The sequence below is a fragment of the Arvicanthis niloticus genome, chromosome 26 (genome assembly GCF_011762505.2).
Source record: "Arvicanthis niloticus isolate mArvNil1 chromosome 26, mArvNil1.pat.X, whole genome shotgun sequence".
Classification (NCBI taxonomy): Eukaryota; Metazoa; Chordata; class Mammalia; order Rodentia; family Muridae; genus Arvicanthis; species Arvicanthis niloticus.
In genome coordinates, this window is record NC_133434.1 from 17,671,322 (window position 1) to 17,694,680 (window position 23,359).

Consider the following 23,359-nt stretch of genomic DNA (forward strand, 5'->3'; position numbering starts at 1 on the left):
ATCTTTTCTAAGGGGCAGGAATCTTTCTAGTTTTCAGGTTTTATTCTTGCTAACATCTAACATATTGGGCAAACCTTATTGGCAGTACGCTCTCAACACATAGAATGCAGGTCCCTAGGTTGACATGATTCTTAAGATGCCTTCTTAGCAGCTCTAAGAAATTCAACTGTCCCTGTGGTTTGGAAGAGTCTACAAGTTGCTGGATATGTTAATCTCGGCTATGGATTCTGAAGACAGAGAAATGACTAAAGGCTGGTTTGAGAGGAAACTTCTGAACCCACTGGGAAAAGAATCTAAGATAAAGCTAATTGACTCCTAAGATAAAGCTAATTGACTCCATGATCATACATACATCAGAGAATTAGAGTCCCACGGTGATGTCTTGGACCACCAGGAATTTGTGTCATTCACAGCCACTACCAAGTACACCCCAAAGACTGATTGCTTCTGGTTTGCAGCGTGTAGTTATTCTGTAAAGATCTGAGGTCCCTCTGAGGAACGGCAAATAGCTCACCCTGTGACTTTTGACAAGACAACTGTGACCCTTCTTAAGAGGACCTGGCCTCCCTAGGAATTGATGAAAAACAATTAGTATTTTGATGATTTACAGACAGCACTTTTCCATTTGATGTAGATAGACTCTTCTGCCTGCAGAGACTGAATGAGAATTCAATAGACAGCCTCTTCATTTCTCTTTTAAGGATACCAGGGCCAGCAGCCAGTGCCATAGGCTGTCCTAAAAACAAGGCTCTGTCATTCTTTCCAGCCTGGAGACAATGCAGAGTCTAGGGAAAGTGCTGTGGAGAGAGTATTGAGATGTGAGTTCTGATATTGCATCTTCTACTAACTAGCAGAAAGATTTTAGGCAAATTAATTGTCTTCTTTGAGGACAGTTTCTTTAACACTTAAAGAGAGCCCTTGTGTAGAGTCTTTGGAGAGTCCAGTGCCTTTAATTGGGCTACTTATACGGCTTCAGATGGGAAAGGCAAGCAAGGTGCACCCCATGGAAGAGCTCGGTCTACAGGATGCTGCCAGTCAGTTACAACCATTTCCAGATAAAGACATTTCAAATAAGAGCACACATTTCTATGTTCTTTGGAAATACAGAAATCTCTCTCTGTTTTCAACTGTGGGTGACACACTTGTCTGTGAGTCTATGATATGAAGGCCATTTCTGACCTTTCCTTCACTCTCACTCACATCTTGGGTCAAACCCCCTAATAGCTGTCCCATGGGAGACATCATCTTTATGGAGACATCTCTGTCATGTCTGCCACTCTATGTACTTGTTACTTTATGTTGCTGTAACCCAAAACTGAACATAAACAACTTATATCAAGGAAGGTTGTATTTTGGCTTATACTTTGAGAGGGGTCTATATATCATGGCAGAACGTTATCCTGGGCAGGAAGTAGAGAAAGGGAACATGGGAAAGGGATAGGGCAAGATATAGCTCCCATGTGTACCAGCCCCCAGGAGCCCACTTCCATTACCTGGGACCTACATTCTACCTTCTAGCAATTCCATAAAATGCCATTAAATTGTGACTCTGTCCAGTGATTAATTCTTGATTAGGTCAGACTCTCATCATCTATCTAATTGTTTCTGGAAATGCCATTGAAGGTCCTGCCAGACCTTAGCTTCTCTAATTGTCTAAGTGTCTGTCAGCCCAGTGGAGCTGACAAAAGTATCTAGCATCACAGCCTGCCAGCACAGGAATTATTCACCAAGCTCATTTTACCGAATACTTTTGATGGCCATGGGGAAGATATTGCTCAACTTGTTTTTGCCCCGTGTGTTGCTCCCAGCTGAAAGGAAGCCGACAGATCACTGCTCGTGTGCACTACACAAATGCTTGGCATTTCAAAGCTGAAGGAATGCCAAGACCTTCCTTCCCTATCTGCCTAACTTCCCAGAGCATGTCAGGGGCCCTTTCCCAGGGATTTAGGATATTTATTTGCATGTCATCTCTTCTGAGCCCTGTGTCAGAACACAGGAGACCAGCAGAAGTCCCAGTGAGCTCAGTAGTCAGGGCTTCCTTCAAGAAGCCCACGGACTGATGGGGTTTAGACATGAGGGAGTGCAGATAGGTGGAGAAATAGTGAAGTTCAGGTTGAGGAACTGAGCAGATGATGTGACGTGTGGAGGCAGGAAGAGCCACAAAACAGACCAGCCCTAGAGAGAGCTTGGCCTTTCCATAAGAGAAGAGCCAGACCAGTCTTGATTTAGGAAGGCAGACATAATAATGTGATAATAATGGGAACCTAACACCGTGACTTTGGACAATGGGTAGGAGTGGGTGAAGAGACCTCCCAAACTCTACCTGATCCAAGCTCTAGGCCAGTGGGCCTGGCTTCCTTGACATAGGCTACATTTGGCACTAATCAATCAAAGGGGTCAAAAAGAGACCCCTTTATTGGTTATTGGTTATTGGTGAATTTTTCGTACCTGGGGACAACCCACATGTGAGAGTGGGACTGAGGAAGGGATGGAGCAGGCTGCTGTGCCCTTGAGGGAGGACACTTAAGACTACCAGGCCTTGTGGCTATGTCTCCTCAACTTCCATCTCCACTGTGCTGGTGCTGGGGACACGAGAAGATGTTCAGTGCTGCTACAGAAGGACTGCCATGCTCCATCATCAAAAGGCACCTCTGCAGTAGGGCTTACAGAGTGGGGAGCTGCTCAGAGATGACGTCAGTCATCTTCTTATTCCCAGAGTCATTAGGGAGGACCTCGGGACTTGCAGCTCATCTGAGCTGGGGTGCGCAGCCATGAGCTGCTTGCTTCCAATGCTGGGCTGCCCCAGGCTGAAGCTAGACTCTCGTTCTCATTGTTCCTGGCTGCCCTCTAGGCTTGGGCACTCTACTGGCCTAAGGACTGGGGTCTCATTATGGTTGGAAGAGTGTATGATGTATGTCCTGTCTGGAGACTTGTTATTCCTGGGCTTACTCAATGGATCCTCATTTGTCTCTATTTCACAGACTGATGATGACTTCCTAGCTTGATTGACAGCCACATACATATTCGCATTCACTGCTGCTAGGCCCATCCCAGAGCATGTCTTAACCTCATCATAGCCATAGACTCCCACTGGACAGGTACAGTGGCCACAGTAGACAAATGTCCCCTGACTGACAACCCAGAAGGTTCTGGGCAATCCTATGCTCACTGGCTCTTCAGCACAGGTGGGGCAGGAGACTCTATCATGGTACGTTCTATCTAGAATTGGGAGAATTAAGGCTCTGGAACAGCCGAATGTATTTAACCTGAGGACCAGAGGAGCAAAGGTGAGTTGCTTGAAGCCACATAGTTAAAAAGAAGGGCAGCATTGGGGCCAAACTCAGGTGCTGGCATTAAGCCTGGAGCTCTTTCTTCAAATCCTGTTCCTGCGTCCACCTGTTTTGTCTTGTGCACCTCTACTGGTCCAGTGGCCTACCTGCATCTTGGATGCTCACAGAGACCATGTGGGGTTGTTTGTATGCAAGGAAAGCATGCTTGCTGGCAGGTTGCCTCACATCTTCTCTGAATGTGGACCAAGATTTCCTTTTCTTTTCCCCAAAAGGCTCAAATAGAAGTCTCAAATGGGGTCAAGGCTTTCCCTTTCTGGCTCTTGAGGCTACTTCCATCCATGTCTACCCAATATCCTGTGCCATAGCTGGTCCATGAACTGCCTAGCCAATGGGAAAGCTGAGAGCAGGCTGCAGTGCTGCAGGAAGGGGTGAGGAGAGCCTGTGTAGTGGCTGGAGCTGTTCCAGTAGAGACAGGCAGGGGCATCACGGCGCTGACTGTGACTGCTCAGTTCTACGATCCCGCTCCACTCGTTTCTCAGTTCACGTCCTGGACATGTGCAGGCTCCTCTCTGTAAATGCTGGAACACTGCCACAGCGTAGGCTGGGTCTTCAGGACCTAAAGGATCCTTTCCCCAGAGCCAGAGGACTTCTGCAAAGGTCTATGTTTACATAGTGTTTGTTGAGCTGCTTTCTTGCCTGGGTACTAATCCTTTTTAGGCATCAAAATCTCAGACAGCTCTGCTTGAAAAGTAGAATCAAGTCTCAAACCAGCCCTTTCAACTATGTTTTCTGGCATTATAGATGTGGGGCAGTACTGCGCTATACCTCTGTGGACGTAGACTATTATGCACCTGCTTTATGATGCATAGGGAGCATGCTTAATGCTGTTTTTAATGCTTCTACTCAGAACATTTTATCTCCAAATGATGACTGAGATGTAATAAATAATAATAATAATGATAATAATAATAATAATAATATAATAAACCATGCCATGTGCCACAACAATTACAGAACCATGCTGTTTTATGGGAGTTTGTTTATTTTTTAATGACATAAACTGGTTGTCTCTACACTTTTATTCAGATGACTGCAGAACCTGGAAAAACTGTTGCAGCTATTCATGCACAGCATATAGCTAATGGCATATATAAAATTTGAATATGTGTGTATATATATAATTTTATGATATATAATTTGAATGTATAATTTTAATAATATTATATATATATATATATTGTAGAACTTTAGTTGTTCTGTCAGCTTTGTAAAAAAAAAACCTCCCAGTTTACTGCGCCGTATTTGTCTATGTCTTAGTTATTTTTCTATTGCTGTGATTAGACACCATGATCAAAGTAACTTATGGAAGGAAGAATTTGTCAGAGGCTTACAGTTTCAGAGGGTTAGAGTCCATGACCTTCATGGTATGGAGCATGGCAACAGGCAGGCCTGGTGCTGGAGCAGTAGCTCAGAGTTTGCATTTTGATCACAAGCACTAGACAGAGTTACTGGGAATAGTGTTGGATTTTGAAACCTCAAAGCCTGTCTCCAGTGACACACCTCCTCCAACAAGGCCACACCCCCTAATCCTTCCCAAACAGTTCCACCAACTGCGGACCAAGTATTAAAACATATGGAGTTATGGGACCCATTCTCATTCTAACCAATATAGTCTCGAAACATTAAATTTAATCTCCCCTACTTGTACGGAGATAATGCACTGTATTAAATACACAAGTTCTTACTATTATAATAAAAAATAATAACATATTCTTGAATTAAAAAAAAAGTCATAGACAGGTCAGTGGCAGCCAGTTAGGAATTATGTCCCATCATCTCATGTGCACATTTAACAGACAAGTAGGTGGGAAACTGTGATGGCTCCCTGAAAACACTGTCTTACTGCACTCTGCGACACCATGACACCACATCCCAACAGGGGCTTCTGACCATCTGTTTACTATAAGAAGGCCAAGGCTGGTGGAACCCACCTTAAAATTGGTGTAAAGAGGTTAGAGCCTATGGATTATCTGTGTGATCAATCATTTCTCCAAGGAACTATCTGTGGAAGCAGACAGCATCCTGCTCTGAGACAGACAGCAGCATACCTGCATGCATCAGCTGCATTGGCACTAAGAAATGCTGCAGGGTTCTTAGCCTTGTTTCCAGAGGTACCTAAGTCAGCCAACATTGGAAAATTCAATCATCGAATGATCCCAGAGGCTTATTGTGTAGGTCAGCAGCCACATGGTAACAATATCCCCATATAGTTCATCTTACATTCAGAGAACAGTGGTGGGCGGGTGGGTGGCTGTGTGCAGGAAGAGACCAGAACTTTGCTGGTAGGCTTGTTTGGCCTTTTTTTACCTTTACTGTTGGTCACTAGCTGTATTACTCTGTACAGGCCTGCCTCGGACCTCTGCTTCATTTGTAATAAAAGAGTTAGTAATATTTACTGCTTATGCCTCTTTCAGGGATGAAGAAAGGTATGTAGAGCGGGCAACATGGTGATCACTGTCAGATGAACCATCTTGCACTGTTATGGTTTCTTTTACTGCTGTGCTAATGGTAAAAAAGAATCCATTTTCTCCATCATCGGCCACCATGTGGGACTCTCAATTTGGGAGGAAAGGATCCATCTTCTTAGCAGAAACAACATAACAACCATTCCAATGACGAGGACCTGGTACTTAGAAGCTAGGTCCAGGCTAGCCCAGAGGGCTGTCTCATATCCAGCAGCAGAGATCTGGAAGGAGTGGGACGATAGCTGGAGCTAAAGGCCAGTAGGAGCCTGGCCAGGAAAACGACGTTAGTGAAAAACTGACAAAGTGCCCAGAAAACTCTGTGCTCTTGTGAATGGCATTGAACGACAGTTTCTTGGTTTTGTAAAATAATGCTATTAGGGACAGCTGGGTAAAGGGTATATGGAAACCCTCTGGACTGCTTTTGCAGCTCTGAAAGTTATCTCAGATAAAACACGAATATCACGATGGGCATGGTGGCTCATGCCTATAATCAGGAGGCAGTGGAAGGAGGTTCAAAGTTCAAGGCCATCCTTGACAACTTAGAGAGTATGAGGCAGCCAGAGGAATCTGAGATCCTATTATAAACAAGAAGACAGACAGATGACAGACAGACAGATGGACAGACAGACACCTGCAGCTGCCCCAGAATGATCAGGTGAGATGGACAAGTCCCCCAGGCGAAGAGGCAGATTCAAAGCTTGAGTGTCCAGAAACAACATTCTCTCCACCTCCCACCTGTAGTCAAGGGGATGGCTTTCTGTCAAGCCTCCTCAGCCTTCTCTATCCTAGAACAATTCCCCGCTTTTTCCTTGTCTTTCATGACCTTTGAGACATTTGAAGGACTGTGGCGCATGGCATTACTGAATACAGGAGAGCTACTTTGAACATCTGTGGTGTAGTGGGCAGCCCAGAGCTCCGCAGGCTTGCCCTCACACACATTGCTTGCTTATATTTTTGTGCTGCCAGAGACATCGCTTCTGCCAAGAATCTGCCCTACTGAGAGCGACAGATCCTACGCAGCTACAGGAGTGGCAGTGAGTTAATCTGTTTAGCTTGCTACATTAACCATGCCACCTTCCCTTTGCAGGAGATGCTCACCCTCCTTTTCTGTTCACCCTGGCCAGCTTGTGCTCACAGCAATTCTAACTAAACAGACTCCCTGAGACAAGGGGACTATCCTGTCCCCTTTAGTGCTATACTTATGGCTCTTAATCAAGTCTGCAGACAATATGGGTTCAATAAGATGTGCCAAGTCAACCGAGTGTCAGCATAAGCAACATCAGCAGCCACCCCACCGACAGAAGTCCTCTGTATCCATTGCCTTTTAAATGACTGTTACAAAATACCCCACAGGAGCAACTTAGGGAAGGAGTGTTTTATTCTGTCTCACAGTTTTAATGATGCAGGCCATTGGGTTAGGGAAGTCCCCAGCTGTAGCTGGAGGTCATTGGATACATTGTACCCTCAGAGGGAGGTGAATGCCTTTGTTGAACTTGCTTTCTCCTTCCCATCCAGTCCGGGACCCCACCCATGGGATGCTACTGAGGTTGCATTTAAGGTTGGTCTTCTCACATCAATAACCCAATCTAGAGGCTTCCTTAAAAAGACAGACTGCAGTCTGCCGCTTCTAGATCCTGTCAAGTTGGAAATATTTTATTAACCATCATACCTTTTTAGTCAGTATTCTTGATAGACTCGTTGGAAAAGGCCTTTAGAGAAATGATAGATTAATCACTGCATTTTACCTTGGAGCATTCATGGATGCACATCTTCCAAATTATTTGAGTTCTGCCTTTATGTCCGAAGCAGCATATCTTTTTTGACCAATTCCAGTATTTTTAAAGGAAAAAATATTTAAATTTCCAAAAGTATGAATATATATTTCCAACACTTTTTAGAGTGACCTCATTCCTTTGTAACTAGTCAGGAATTTTTTCCCTTTGGCCCTTTGTTGTTGTTGTTTTCATCTCCTTTTATAGTTTTAATTAAGAAAGAACCTTATCTGCAATTTTTCTTTGTCTGAAAACTTTCCCTATTTCATTTTTATGGGTCAGTAACATAATTTGGTACCTGTATATCATGATGCATGAAAGAGTGAACTGAATTAATGACAGTTGTCAAAAACAACCTTCTGGCCTACAGAGAATTAGCTATTATTACTTGGTTGGTGGAGACAGGCCAGGTAGTCAGCAGCCTTGACTTTTCCTGCCTGCCATCACTGATATCCATCTCTTCCTCTGTAACAACAGGGCGCCGTTCTGTTTTGGACTCTTCAAGGTTGCTATTCCCCTAAGAACTTATGACAAGTGTCTAGCTCATTGTAAGCTTGTTTCCTGTAGCCCTCCCAGTACTGAGATGATGGGCAGAGCCCTGGATCCTCCCAAGGACTGCATCTTCCCCGGAGTTGTTCATTATGGGCAGTGCTCTGCATCTTCTCTGGGACTGTTTATGATGGGCAGAGCTTTGCATCTTTCTAGCAATAGTGTACCTGCTGTGGCCATCCTTCTGTTTCCTTTCCTGAAATAATGTTTGGAATGTGATAACTAGTCCTCGGCACTAAGAAATCAGAGGTCATTGGAGACCTTCTCACATGTATGGTCTTTCATTAGCCATTGCTGGACTTCGACTGCACTCCAGCAAATTCTGCCCACATGGCTAAGAATGACTATAATGTAAATGTTGCTATTGATGAGCCTAGGAGACAGAAGAGACAGACATGTGGATTTTTGATACCCCAAGCACCAGTAATACTCATATGCTGTGGTTCTAAAGGGGAGTAAGAAGATAATTCTTCCCAGGAGAGAACAAAGAAAGCTTCCTGGAGAAGGCAGCCTCTGATGATCAATAAAACTGTATCGAGAAAGGAATTTGGCATCATCCCTTCAAATAAACCAGTTGTATTAGTGAGCATGCTCATGGGGTTTCCCCTGGCATGGACATTGTAGGCACTAGTGGTTGAGTGCAAATTACATGTTATACCACCAATATCCCAGAGAGAAAGTGAAGTCCTTGGACTCTGTGCCATCCAGCAAACCTTAGCATGTGTGTTAAAGGGGATGAGGCAGCAGACTGCAGCCATCTCTCACAGGTTTCAGCACCACACAGAGTAAAGACAACAGGCAGGGGCCTGTTCTAGGTCACCAGTAGCCTTGCTTGTTAGCTTGGTGTACCAGGCAGATCCAGCTCTCTGCTTGTCACATGCCAGGAAGATGGAATGTTTTGTTTCAACCTGCAGTGTGCACCCCAGTTCCTGGAGAGATAAGCACTTTCTGGGCTGCTGATGTAATTAGACGATCAGTCACAGAAAATCTAAAGCAAATATGACCTTGGAGGAGAGAGGTTTAATTATTATTATTATTATTATTATTATTATTATTATTATTATTATTATATGGTGATGATAATGCCATTTCTATTATCATTAGGAAGGGAAAGAGGCCCAAGGAAAATAGTCCTGAGACTATTCTCCACAGAGGGCTGGAGAAGTACACAAAATCACCGCCATGCTCAAAAGGCACAGAGTTACCCCAGCTTCCCCAACCCCATCCTTCTGCTCCTACCCTGTGATGGGAAGAGGGGGTCAGAGTCTCAGTCACATATACCCTTTGTTGTTCACCAGCTGTTCAGCTCAGTTACCTTGAAGATGTAAAACAGGACACACAAACTTAGCTGCTTTCTGGGACCTGACAGTAAGTATGAACTGGATGAAATCAGTTGGCTGTAAGGTTATAAGGATTGGTAGTGTCTGTGGTACACCCAAGAGCTTGTGTTCCCAGCCAGCCAAGACTGGGTGTCAGGACAGGCGGGAGGACCTTTTGGCAAATGCTTGAGGTCTAATTTCTTCTAAGATGAGGCAATTGAAGAGAATATAAGACAGATACAGGGTAGAGTTGGTATAGGGTAGAGATAGCAGCCCTCCAGTTCTCCTATCCTCAGAACACCATCATAGCTAGTGCTCAGCCCTCTCGCTGTCTTCTTCAGTCCTATGTGTCTTATAGAAAGCTGGCTGACGCTCTCTGGCTCCAGCATGTGACTGCCATGCAAGGATGCTGATTCAGAGCCAGGTGTGGCACATTCCATAACCCAGCACTGAGGAGCTGAAAGCAGGGAGCACCAGGACTCCAACATAGGGAATTCAAAGCCAACTCTAGGCTACACAGTAGACCATGTCCAAAAATAAATGAAATAAATAAGTACACTGACCCAGCATTCCCCAAACAGCATTCTTTAAATAAGAAGAGCTAGAGATTCGTATCTTAATACGAAATCTCCAAATGTTAACTATAGGCAACGAAAAATTTCCCACAATGCCGTGTGAGTTCAACCCATCCCATGTGCAAAACTAAATGTGACCCAAAAAAGCTATCAGGTTGCACATCTGAGCTGAAGAGGATTAGCTAGCATCACTGAGTTGGTGGAGACTGGCCAGGGAATAGGTCGCCTTGATTGCTGCAGCCTGCTATAACTGATGTCCCAGATGGTTCAAGGTTGTTACTGCCCGAGAGCTTATGACAAGTGGGTGACTCAGTTTCTCAGATCTACGAAGGCTGGACCTTCTTGGATACCAACTTTATGCTCGAGGGAGGGTGCAAGATTTACAGGTGAAGCTGAGGTGCGTGAACTTGACAGCATGATTCGGTGCCTGCAAGGAGGAGTCTCCCTCCCTCACGCCTCAGCCATCAAAGCTCTCATCAAGCCTGCGCCTCAGGGAGCTGTCACAGCCTCATTACTGCTAATTCATCTTCACTTAGTGCATCAAAAGACTGATTTATAAAATGGGGTGGGTGCATAGGAAGTTTGATTAGCAACATCATGTTGTTTGCCACGGGCTCAGGGAACTTAGCTCATCTGTGTCCCAGGAGCTCAAGATAAGACCCAAGTGTTTCTACTGCCTCTGAAATTCTCAGGATCACAGAACAGTGTGGCAGTTCCTCTGGGAACACATTCTCCATTTCTTCCTAACCCCATAAGTGGGTCTCTGAGGTTCACTGTTGGCCTGTTATCAAAATAAAGAAGGAGGCTGGGAATGTTGGGGGGCTCTGTGGTAAACTGCCTGTCTGACACCAGCAAGGCTTAACACCAGAGAAGAACAAAATCACCGCAGTGTTACTCTCATCCGCGGCTGTTGCACTGGACATGGTAGTTCATGCCTGTAGTCCCAGCAATCAGGAGGCTGAGAGAGGAGAATCACTGAGAGATTGAGGCTAGCCAGAGCTACATAATAAGTTTCAGGCCAGCTTTTGCTATAGAGTAAGAGTCTGTCTCAAAAAAGAACTTGAAGGTGGGAAAGAAGGCTCACTGGTAAGAGCCCTTACTGTTCTTGCAGAGGACTGAACTCTGGTTCCCAATACCCACATTGGACAGCTCACGCCAGTCTGTAGCTCTAGACTCTGGGTATCTAATACCCTCTTCTGGCTTCCACAAGCACCTGCACACGTGTGCTCTTCTGCAACAGAATCTTAAAAGAAAACAAAAACAACACAAGACCTGACCTTGCCAGATGACTCTGAAGACAAAGTTGCTTGCCACAAAGCCTGAACACCTGACCTTTTGATCATCTTGCCTCTACCTCCCAAATGCAGGCGTTGTATGTATGGGCTTTGTGCATGCTCAACAAGCACTTCACCAACTGAACTTCATCCCTGGTTCCCCCATCACCTAGTGATGATATGGGTGTCATCAATTTGGAGATATTCAGAGGAAGGCCTGAGCCGGATTGCCAAGAGAACTCGACTTTTTCTGTAAGACTTTCGAGTTTGCGAGTTACTTTGAAATGTATCATTTTATTTGATTCCTCTCCTACTCTCTGAAATTAGAAACAAGAGCACTCATTATCAAATCCTTATTGAGTATTAATTATTTAAACAAGAATTGGGGACATGGCTCATCAGGGGAACCCACTTAGATGGCTGCATATCAGACATCTCCAGTTGGATGAATTAATTCATGGTTGATGATGTCCTTATAGATCATGGAGTCTAATTCCTGATTGAGCTCTCTGCTTGGTCACCTCTGCCTTCAGGGGAAGAGGGTATCTCATCTCTCTGTGTCCTTACAATTTAACAGAAAGGCAATGGACCAGGTATAACTTAATTCTGTAGGATTCAGAACAAAGGGTCAAGCTTACTGAAAACTACAGGGGACACATCAAGAAGACCTCAGGGGTAACCATGAAGTGCCCCAGTATCTCAGGTTTTCAACTCATGGGTGTTGGTGGGAATTTTGGAGCTTTATGGCTTAAGTCTGTAGTATGAAGAGGATTGGGAGCTATGGGGAAATAACGGGGTCCTCTCACAGGCCCGAATCCAAGAATGAGGGGCTTGTTGTTTTTTGTTGCTCTCTGAGATTCTCACAGAGCTCAGGCTCACCTATCTCTCTGTCAGTTGTCATATTCCTCTTTGTGACATTAGCTGCCAGCTGCTGGATTATTACTAGTGTAGTTACATGTCCTAAGTTCATTTCAGAGCAATTCCAGTGAGGGAAGGATCATTGCCCAATTTTCCAGATAAGAAAACTGAGGCACAAAGCCAGGCACAGTGGTGCAAACCTTTAATTCCAGCACTTGGGAGGCAGAGGCAGAAGGTTTCTGAGTCTGGTCTATAAGGTGAGTTTCAGTGCAGCCACAGCTACAGAGTTAGACCCTGCCTCAACACAACAAACAAAAATCCAAAATAGCAATACAAAATAAAAACCCGAGGCATATGGTGTTCAAGCTGAGACTGGGTTCAGGTCTGTCCCTGCATTGAAAATAAACACAAGAGACATCAACTCCTGTCAGCTACACTGTGTTGTGGATCTCACTCTCTAGGAAAGTCTGAAACACTGGAGAGGTTGGGATGAGGAAGCCCTGTGCATGGCTTCAGCCTGTAGTTGGGACAGAGAGAGTCACTGCCTCCATGTTGCCTTGGGCAAAATGTACACCACGGGTTTGTCCACAGGTCAATAAGGTGAGGAGCATTCTCTCAACTCACGTTCCTTCCTCTCAATGGACTCTCACTTGTGTCAAGTTGACCTAAAACTAGTCATCCATCGCAATAACCCAGTCTACTGAGGTGACCTTCGACAAGCTTCTCACCCTCTCTGGGCCTGCATCTTCACTGGTACCACGGGATAATCTAACACTACAGGCCTGAAGCACAAAGCCATTGCAGCTTCTATGATCTCTGGCATGCAGAGGAGTTCAGGAGCTGTTGATTTGCATTTAAAATGGGAATTACACTCTGTCTCCTGCTCTGACCAGCTGAGCTACCATCTCCTGTGAAAGGAGGACATGATCCACTCCTCTGAGCTCTATGCTTTTGAGGAGGCATCTCAGATTGCAGCGTGTGCATACCAGCCTTCGTTTTGCCAGTCCTTGAGTCCCACAGGCTCTGTCTATACTGGACAAGGCCAACAGAAAAACGAAATCAGTCAGCTTGGCAGAAAAGGAAGCCAGCATTTATAACGAGGGATTGAAAAGAGATTGAAAAGAGAGCTAGGGTTCTCTTTTGTGTACACATCATTTTTAGAGTGATAAGGAAATCATAAAGAGGAGATTAGACAAACCATTTGGTTAGTGAAAATTCCAAACATATACAGAAGCAGGAGGGGCAGCAACAGGAGCTCAATGTTTATATCACCTACTTTCAACCACAACCACGGCCACTTTTATTTGCACAACATAGCATTTTCAAATAAATCTCAGACAGCATATAGTTTCATCTCTAAACATTACATTCTGTGTCTCCAGAACATAAGGGCTCTATAAAGGTTAACCTAGTATAGTTGGGCTTCGTGGTACCTGCCATCTCAGTACTTGGGAGGCAGGGGCAGAAAGGTCAGGAGTTCAAGGTTGTCCTTAGTTATACAGTGTCCTTGAAACCAGCCTGGGCTATTTGAAATCTTGCTTCCAAAAATAAAAAAAAATCCAACCGGAACCCCCTTGTGGCATCTAAAAAATATTCATGATCCTAATATCAAAAATCTCCTGCCAAGATTCTCAATTGTCTCAGAAATGTCACGGACTTTGAACAGCTGGTTTCTTTTGAGTCAGAACCCAAGTATGTTCACACATCATAATGGGCTAATGGAACACTGGAGTGGCTTCTAGTCTAGACGCCGCTCTGTCTTCTGTTTGCTTCCTTGGACTTATCTTATTTTGCCCTGTAGCGTGTTCTGCTATCTGGAGTTTGTAGTCCTTCGGTGAAGCTTACTGTCAATTGGTCTTTGAGGTCCTGAAACTAAGTTGCTATTTATTTGAGAGTCATAAATTTCAGTCTTGCTTGGCCTATCTTCTTACTCTACTGCAGGAGGGGTTCTTTCTCCTTTTCCTGGGACAGAAATAGCCCGCCGACTCACTTGCTGCATCCTAGGAGTGAGAGGTTGGGGAGAACTGCTTCCTGAATTTTCTGAGCAGCAACAAGATAGCAAACAATCCTGCTCTTATTTCCCTGGAACCACTGGATCCGGGCTATGCAGTCTATGGGTTGTTTTTTTTTTTTTTTTTTTTTTTTTTTTTTTTTTTTTTTTTGGACAGGGCTGCTTTTTCATAAAGCAGAACAATTTTCTGCCAAATAGCCAGGATTGTTTTCCCTCTTTCTAGAGCAATAAGGTTCAGGATTTGTTTCCCTCTTGACTTTCAAGAGCATGTTTTCTCAATCCTGTCCTGAAATTAAAGTAAAGGTCAAGGAGACCTGTCCAAGACTCAGCCCCTGCCCTTTAGAGACGGGGAGTTGGTTGTGTCTGCATCTTGAGCCCAGATGACTAGCCCAGCCCCTAGGGAAGAAGCCAAACTCACCTCCCCAGGTCTTTTTTCGATGGAGGGAAGTCAGATGGAGAGAGGGGAAGGGGATAAGGGAGAGAGGAGGGGAGAGGGAATAAGGGAGGGAGGGAGAGAGGAGGGAGGAGGGAGGGTGGGGGAAAGAGAGAGGAGAGAGGAGAGAGAGAGAGAGAGAGAGAGAGAGAGAGAGAGAGAGAGAGAGAGAGAACAGCCAATCTATGGGATCCTTTCTGATTTAGATCAGAACAGTTTTCAGAGGCTTCACCCTCCTCTCTGTGTTCCCTTTCTCAAAGAGGGGGATCTGGGCCGCACCCCTCCGCCTGCATCCCACCTGTCAATTCACGTGAGCTGCCCCAGAGATTTGCCCCTTCCCTCGCACTGTGAAGATTTTTAATCAAAAGGCGGGCACATGCCAGAATGGTACCTCGCTTAGCACCAACTGAAGCTTTTCTCCGCGCCCCTCCTCTCACTGAATCACTCAGCTAACAGTTAATTAATGTGTGACACTTTGACAGTTTGTGCGGAGACAGTTTTTTACGGAGCCATCAAAATCCACAGGGATGAGACTGGGAGCCACACATGCCTGCTTCCCTTTACTGAGTCTCCAGATGCTGCCTAACTCCGATGCAGACCTCAAAGGCCTGCAACCAGGGCAGATGACAAAATTGACATCAGTCCACTGCTGCCTGGGTCTCCTGTGGGACCAGCCACATTGCCAGGGTTACCTGGCTATCCCTGTGACACCTGGTCACCTTGAGAAGGACACAAACAAGGAAGTATGCCTGGGATGGAAGTCCCAGAGATGACACGCCAGCCACTTTCAGCTGAGGGACAGAAATGGCCCTCACAGTCACATTCAGCTCCCTTCTCTTCCAGAAGATTCTCAGTCAGGGGTCCCTCTGTGGCTGAGCAAGGAGCTATGTGTGCTGACTCCAAACTCCTCTCCATGTTCCACAGATAAGATGGCTCTCAGTTCATCCCTGTAACACTTTATCATCCAACTTGGCATCATGCTGAAGTGATAGCTCTGGGAAAACTTTACTTCTTCAGTGGGGCACTAATGAAGAGGCTAGGAGATCCTGGGTCCCTGGTCCTTCAGTAGCCCAGAGTCCAGCTATGGCCTCCCTTTCCACAGGATGCAAGTAATTTAGGATCCAGTTCTACTTCTTGTCTACCTCCACCCTCCACTCCCAATGCTATAACTCTGGGTGCTACAGTGTACACTTCACGGATACCTTAAAAGGACTCTGACATCTAGGCCTCTGTCACTGGGGCCCAGAAAGCTAGGCAAGTTCTCAGGAGTGTAGTTCCCAAGGGGAAGGATCCAAGAGGTGTAACTATTATAAGGTGGGTAAGCCCCAGAGCCCAGTGCCTACTGGCTTTACCCTTGCATGAGCTACTAACTCCACAAATGTCACCTTATTTATGAGACACCTACTGTTGCCAGGCTCTGGGTGGGGAGGTAGGCACCTAGAGCGGACAAGGTAGAAGCCATCCTGATAGCAAGTTGCTCGAATTTGATAAGATGCACTGATACCAAACCATTAGATGAATAACAGCTCCTTGCATCTGCAGCTGCTGGGAGCAATGTGCTATGGTAGAAGCATTAGGGTAGCTTCCCTGGAAAAGGGCTGGGAAGGCAGCCCCAGGGGTAGGGGCTGCTGGACTTTAAATATGATAGAATCATGAGCTCAGGTCTGGGCTGGGCCTGTAGAGGAAGGGAAGGGACACTGAAACCCAAGGATGTAGTAAGTGGCTTCCCTGTACTGGAGGTTTGTAGATTTGGGCAGGATATTGGGGGAGGGTCCACCAAAAGCTTCTTTTTTTCCCCCGCCTGTGAGAAGGGAAGGCTGGAGGCTGTCAGGGAAGGTTTAATTCCAGCAAGCAGGGTCAGAGGAGGTTTCAAGTTGATGGCTACTACCCTCAAGCTGGGTCACTGCAGGCCCTTGAGATGATGTTGTACATCTGGCTCCAGAAAGGCAGCGTAGACACAACCAGAAAGTGAGAAGGCTTTTCCACACTTTTAAAGACGGTTTTAGCAGCAAGGAATGGGCTTTGCTGCTGTGCTGTGGAACATGAGGTTGAATGGCCTATGTCAGAAGTGGAGGGCATCAGAAGTTGGGGGATAAAACTGTATGCTATCAGCATGTCGTTTCTTCTACATCCTCTACAGAAATCTGTCACTCCCAAACGGTGGGCCAAGTCCTGGGAGGGAAGGCGTCTGCGCTAGACAAGGTGTCTAAATAGTATAGACCTGTTACCCCAAAGGGATGCTGAGGCTGTGGAGGGAGGTAGTTTGGAGCCCAAGAGTAACACCAACTTCCTATGGCTGCCACAAACACACGAGGCAATCAACTTAGGTGGAAGAGTTTGTTTAGAGAGAAAGATGACAGTTCTATGGTTCTATTGTCTGGGTTCATGAGGTGGCACATCATGTCGGGAACCTGTGGTGGAGGAAGCGGCTCTCCTCCCAGCAGCTGGGAGGCAAAGAGAGGAAGAGGAAGGGTCAGAGTTCCTGAGGGCTCACCCAGTGCTTTGAGACCTACACGCTCCACCTCCTAACATTACCACCACCTCCCAGTAATGCCAGCCTGGGGAGTAAGGCATTAATTACCACATGGGGGACAACCTTGGGGGACTTCTAAGGTCTAAACCACAGAGCATCTTTCCTTTCAAATTTTTCACTCAGATGTGACTTGCTGACACTTAAGAAGGACCCAGTTTCTCAGTGTGCCTAGGCTTGGGTGTTGAAAACGATGTCCAGGGTGAGGAGGGGGGGTCAACCCAGAGATGACAGCATACAGCATGTCCCATGCCCACCACCACCCCTTGCCATGGCTCTGCACAATCCTAACATTCAGTGTCATCTTTCTTTGTCCTTTCCACAGACCCCCTAGACTCTCAGCCCAGGATTTAAGAAATCCTGCCATTCAGATAATGTTAATGTCTCCAGCCATCATTCTAGGCTCTTGGAGTCTAGGTCTAGGGGCTCTCAATGATGTGTACTTTTGGGATGCATGCCTGGTAGTAGACCCTTGGAAGATGTTTCATTTAGGACTCTAAGTGTGAGATCTGTCCAGCCCGCAACTCAGGCTCAGGCTGCTTCCAGGTCAAGAACCTGTCACTTGATGGGAGAGTCTCCTCCCTTCCCAATCCTTGTCCCATATTGCCTTCCTGAAATGTCTGGGGGCTCTAGAGAAAGAGCCATCCCTAAACCACAGCCTGGCCCTCCACCTAGAGGAGGGAGGTGTTGGCTTGGGTTGCCAGGAGCCCTGGAGAGAAGCACCCTACCTACTCACTCACACCCAATCTCCATCCAGCAAATCACTCCACCAAGCTGCTTTTGACATGTAAATTTTTCATTGAAATGCTTAAAGTCTTAGAAAAGAAGAAGAAAAAATTGATGTGTTTAAGACAGCAGTGTCTCACCCGCCATCGAGCCTGATAAGGGATTGTTAAATTTTAATTAGACAATTAGATTCCTTCAAGTGCCAAACTTCAGAGGAGGCAGCACAAGAGAAGCTGAGGAGAGCACAGGAAAAGGCTGCCTGGGTTCCTGAAACCCGAAGTTGCTCTTCCCCCACCTGCCAGCTCAGGACTCCATGGAACAAAAATGAGAAGGCACAGAGGCAGGAGGGGCCATGAAAGGACACCATCCCCTTCCTGGACCAACTAGCTTTCCTTTGGCAACCAGTGATCACCCCCACCTCAAGTTCTTTCCCTGAGAAAACAGATTATTTGGGAGTCATCCTTCAATTGTGGTGCATCAAAGCAGCCTCCCCCCCCCCCCCCCATCTGCTTGTGAGGAGCCCTGCCTGTTGTCAGGTTGGGAGCCTGCCTGTGTCTGATGTGTGCCTGGGAGAACTGGGGGGGGGGGGGGTAGCCCTCAGCTCTCCTTCCTGTCCTATGCTCTATGTGCTCCCAGTCTTGGGCTCAGCAGCGGGTGGCAGCTGCGGGGTGTCAATCTAGGTTGCCTGGGAACTCAGCTCAGCACCAACTTGTCTCTCAGCTTCTCCATGGGAAAGCTGGCTTATTTCCAAATTCAGGAACACACAGGAAGTAGGTTTTGTGAGGCCCATGGGGTAAATGGCAGAAGCTGCTGAGATTGGATACCCTAGCTCCATTATTTTTGGCTTGCTATTTCGATACACCTTGGCTCCTTCTAGACATCTGCTCTAAGCTTCTGAAGAAGGCCACTATTAACACGGGCTGGAGCTAGGGTGAGTGTGTTAGGGAAACTTAATGGGGCTAGGCTCTGAGCATCAAAATAGATGGTTCTGGAAGACCTTTTAGTTGACCTTGGCCTTTCTAGGCAAGGGCAGAAACAGTGAATACTGGGAACAGATAAGGGGCAGATGGTTTCTGTCTCTGTTGCTTCAGTAGCCCGAGGCTTGTAGGCTACCTCCATAAAAGGTCTCCCTAGGATCCCGTATGCCACAGGATCAGCTGAGAAGGAGGATTAGAGGTCCCACAGTGGTTACAGGTCTTTGTCTCCTAATGAGGTGGGTGGGTGGAAATTGTCAGCTCAGGGAGATATAGGGTACTTTAGGGAGACTGACCCAGACACTCCTTGAGTGAGCCTAGCATCTCAGGGTTAGATCATACAACTATTTCTTGGGAGACACAGTCCAGTGGCTACATCTGTGAGGCTGAGATTTGGCCATGGCCATGTCTGCATATGTTGGTCACTAAGTGCTCTTGGACTGGGAACTGTGATTTGGGAGTTTTTATGGTTTTCAGGAGGGAGGAGCCACCTATGGGGAAATGGAGGCTGGCGAGCAGTTCTTTTGTATTTTTTAAACCTCAGCAAAAACCTTTGTTCTTACATATGATCATATTTATTTGAAAATTCTAATGACAAGAAGAATAATTCACTCTGAGCAAGTTTCTCAGAAAAAAAAGAAAAACAAAACAAAAAAACCCCCCAAATTTTGTTCTTTCTTGGCCAATTCAGGGTCCTGGTTGCTGTGTGGTTTCTCATGTTCTGCATGCAAGTCTGGGAGCAGACACTGACTTCATCTGCCTTCTTTGCAGTCAAAACCAGCCCAGAATACCTGAAGGATCCCCAATTTTCCATTGTCCACCCCGTAGGGACAATCTCTGGCAAGGACACGGGGAGGACCCTCCAGGTACTCTGGTGTTTCTTGATATTTCAGGAGTTGAACAATCTGTGCAATCCAAAGGTTGAAGGAAAATAGGAATGCAGTGGATGAACGCAGAAACCTGATCGTGTCAGGGTTTCTCAGATTTTCTGAAGGTACCAGAGGGGTGTTCTGCTTTACCATTTATCTAAGATGCAACAGCCTCCCTCCCATTTTAGTGTCTAATAGAGTCAGAGTGCTTTTTGTAACTGAAAGCATTTAGGTCTGTGTTTAATGGTACTCTGCTTTCTTGGTGTTGCAGAAACCAACATGGAAGCTTACATTCCACTCTGTCAGAGCCTCAGAAATGTGGTTAGTCTTATAGCAGTGGGCTATAGCAGGTGACCTGGGAAAGCAGAATCCTCACCTTGAGAATATGTCCTGCAGCCAGGATCCAGGCACAAGCTTTACCTCATCTTGGAACATTTTTCTCTTCATGTGGTATCCCCATGGTCTCTCTTTTGTCCCTGCAACACTGGCAACTCGTTCTATGTCCAAAGTTCCTCTTCCTATGGGACACAAGTCAGTTTGGCATAGTGCCTACCTTAGTGACCTCATTTAAGTTAATTCCCATTTAAAGGTTCCATCTCCAGCCACATTCTGAGGTAGGCTGGAGTTATGGCTTTACCATGTGGATTCTGTAGAGCAGATGTGAGGTTCACAGTGCTGTCTATTGCTAGAGACGTCACGCAATGTCTGTGGTCCATGTGAGCTGCAGTCCTCTGGGCATTTGTGAATCTAGTGACCTGTGTTAACCAGCACATATCAGGGACAGAGGGTTTCCTTCCTGGGTCTATAAGCATATCCTTTGATTCAGTTCAGCAAACATGTGCTCAATACTCATTACCTGCAGGCCACAGAGTCAGAAGTCAAGAAAGAACAAAATAGTGTGCTTTTTATGTGTTTACTCCCTCAGAATGAAGCAGGAGCCACACATGGTACAGCCATGAGAAATCTGGAGTGAGAAAACAGACACACAGGTGGGGGTATTCCAGGACAGAACCTGGAGCGGAGCACTGGGAGCCCTGAGGAGGGTGAGAGACAGTCCAGGCTAATTCCAGGAAAGGGAAATTCTGAGTCAGTCTTTCTCTGAAGCATGTGTAGGCTCAGACTAGAGTTTTTCAGATACATGTCTCCTTTATAAAGTGGGGTAATGTTGAAAGTTTGCAGGTAGTTGTTTTGAGGTTGAGACAGTGCATCTAAAATCATTCGGCAAACTCTCAAGCCTGTTACAGGTATACAGCTCCATTGTCTTAGATCACTATGGTGTTGCAGAACTGTGACACCAGATGGTGTAAGAACTGGTGCAAGAAGGTGGAAGAAGGATGTAAGAAGATGGTGTGGAAGATGGTGTAAGAAGGAGGAAGTGGGAAAGAAAAGGAGCTGAGGATCATGGGAAGGGACACAGGAAGCTGAGGGTCATGGCAGATATTACTGGCCAGACCAGGAGAAGGAGCAAGGCAACAAGAGAGGAACAGAGAGATCTGAGGTAGAGCCAGGCCTAGCAGGAAAGTCCTATTGTTCTGGTGACTGAGAAGACTAAGGCAGGACAATCACTAGTCAAAAGCCTTTCTGGGTTAGAGTGAGTTCAAAGCTACCCTGAGTGACTTAGTATGACTGTCTCTAAATACAAAGAGAAAGGGAATTGGGAGGTGGGTCAGAAGTGCTGCTTAGCAGGCAGGCCCCAAGCTCCAAGTGCTGAGAAAGAAAGCAAACAGAACAGGAGTAAAGAGTTCCTCCAGACTCCAGTGCACGGCCTAGTGCTTCATGTGTAGCAGGTTCAATAGACACTGATTGACTAAATTAATGTCAGAAGCAACCGGCTGGCTGATCGATATGTATATGCAGGCATCCTGCTGTGTGCTCCAAGTGGGAAGAGGGGCTCTGCTGAATACAGCATCAATAAGACCTGGTGCTTCGCTGCCTTTGAATTGGGAAACTGGCTGCTGGATTGCATTCCCAGGTCACCCCACACCAAATCCCGACCGGCGGTGCTGAGTAGGATATCCTCCATCTGTGTTTCTCCCTTTTCATGTCCAATGCCATTGATCAGTTGCTCTCAAGTCCCCCTGGGTGGCAGAGTGCCTGGAGGTCACTGTGCATTGTGTGAAATGCCAGGAAATGCCAATATATTTTATTGCATCCAGTGAAATAGGAACCTCTGTGTTAGCAGAGCTGAGACTACATCATATGTACATTGTTTTAATCACAACCTTAACCTAAGCCAAGCCTGATGCCTCCCAAGTCTGCTCTGGAGCCCCCCTTCTCCATTTTCTCTGTGAGTGGATCACTGTCAGTCTCCCAGAGCCCCCAGGGAAATTCATAATCTGCCATAGATTTTTCTTTCCCCTTTTAGCCTCCTTCCTTCTCCTGTTCCCGCCTATGTAACCACCAGGCTCGGTGACACTGACTTGTCCACTTCCACTACTTCCATCTAGTGACCCACATCTCTTACATGAGTTAGATTTACCTCATTTCGCTCAAGGCTGTCTTTTACCCTAAGCATTCAGTGAACTTTCCAGAGTCCAGATTTAATGGGATCATCCTTTATTTTAAAAATAGATCTATCTATCTATCTATCTATCTATCTATCTATCTATCTATCTACCTATCTATCTATTCTATCTAATCTATCTAATCTATCTATCTAATATATACAAGTACACTGTCACTGACACACCAGAAGGGGCATCAGATCCCATTACAGATGGTTGTGAGCCACCATGTGGTTGCTGGGAATTGAACTCAGGACCTCTGGAAGAGCAACCAGTGATCTTAACCACAGAGCCATCTCTCTAGCCTCAATGGTATCATTCTTTACTCCTAGATTTTCATGGGTTGTTGAGCTGACAAGACCCAGCCATTTTGGCCTGTGAAGGTCCCTCTGGTTTAATTTTCCTCAAATTCGTAGCCATGCTCTTTATTTTTAGTTGAACAGAATCATTTGCTGTTGGGACTGTGCTATGTTCTCCTTGGCTGAAACATCTTCCAGAATTTAGTTGCTCAACAGGCTCTTCCTACTTCTCCTTAGGACTGCCACAGGGTGTGCTCTGTGGAATCTCATCATTTCTTGCTTAGATTCCTGCAATGGCTTCCTTCAGGTGTCCCACTTCTGCCTCGGGCCTCTCCCAGTCACTATGTATGAACTAAGTACTATCCTCAGATTCATCATTCTGCAAGGCACATCTGAATGTGTAGCAGCGTTCAGTAGATGCTGACTTTTTGCCTCCTGTGATCTAACCTATACAGCTGCTTTGATTCAAATCATGCCAAGACCCTCTAGGATTCTGCTTTTTCAATCTCTATTATAGGCCTTGCTTCTTACTGCCTGGACTCTTCCCATAATTCCCTGCTCTCTGTGTCTGATCTCTATATATCTCCAGTCTCAGTTGAATGTCACTTCCATCATAAAGTCTTGCTTGATTACATAAACTAGGATGTGTATGTCTCTCCTCATTCCATTTCCTAGTCACTACCACTAAAAAGTTAATTGCTTGATTAGTTGGCTATTGTTTTCTTTATTTATATTACAAAAGATTGGACACAGAGTCTTCTGTATACTAGGCGAACATACTACAACTGAAATATACCAAAACCTTTCTTTTTAGCTCCTTGAAGTTTTGAGACAGTGTTTGACTAAGTTGT

The 23,359-nt window shown here is 45.8% G+C and overlaps 1 protein-coding gene across 3 annotated transcripts in view; it reads left to right on the forward strand.

The window, feature by feature from the left end:
- The window catches only part of Drd2 (dopamine receptor D2), a 61,464-nt gene that overhangs the window by 26,453 nt on the left and 11,652 nt on the right, over positions 1 to 23,359 (forward strand). Inside the window, exon 2 of one of the 3 annotated variants that reach the window (XM_076925089.1) lies at positions 19,528 to 19,702. The exons of the other annotated variants lie outside the window; for them this stretch is intronic. The gene's annotated coding sequence lies outside the window, so the exon portion shown is untranslated. The remainder of the gene's footprint in view (positions 1 to 19,527; positions 19,703 to 23,359) is intronic. 3 annotated transcript variants of the gene reach the window in all.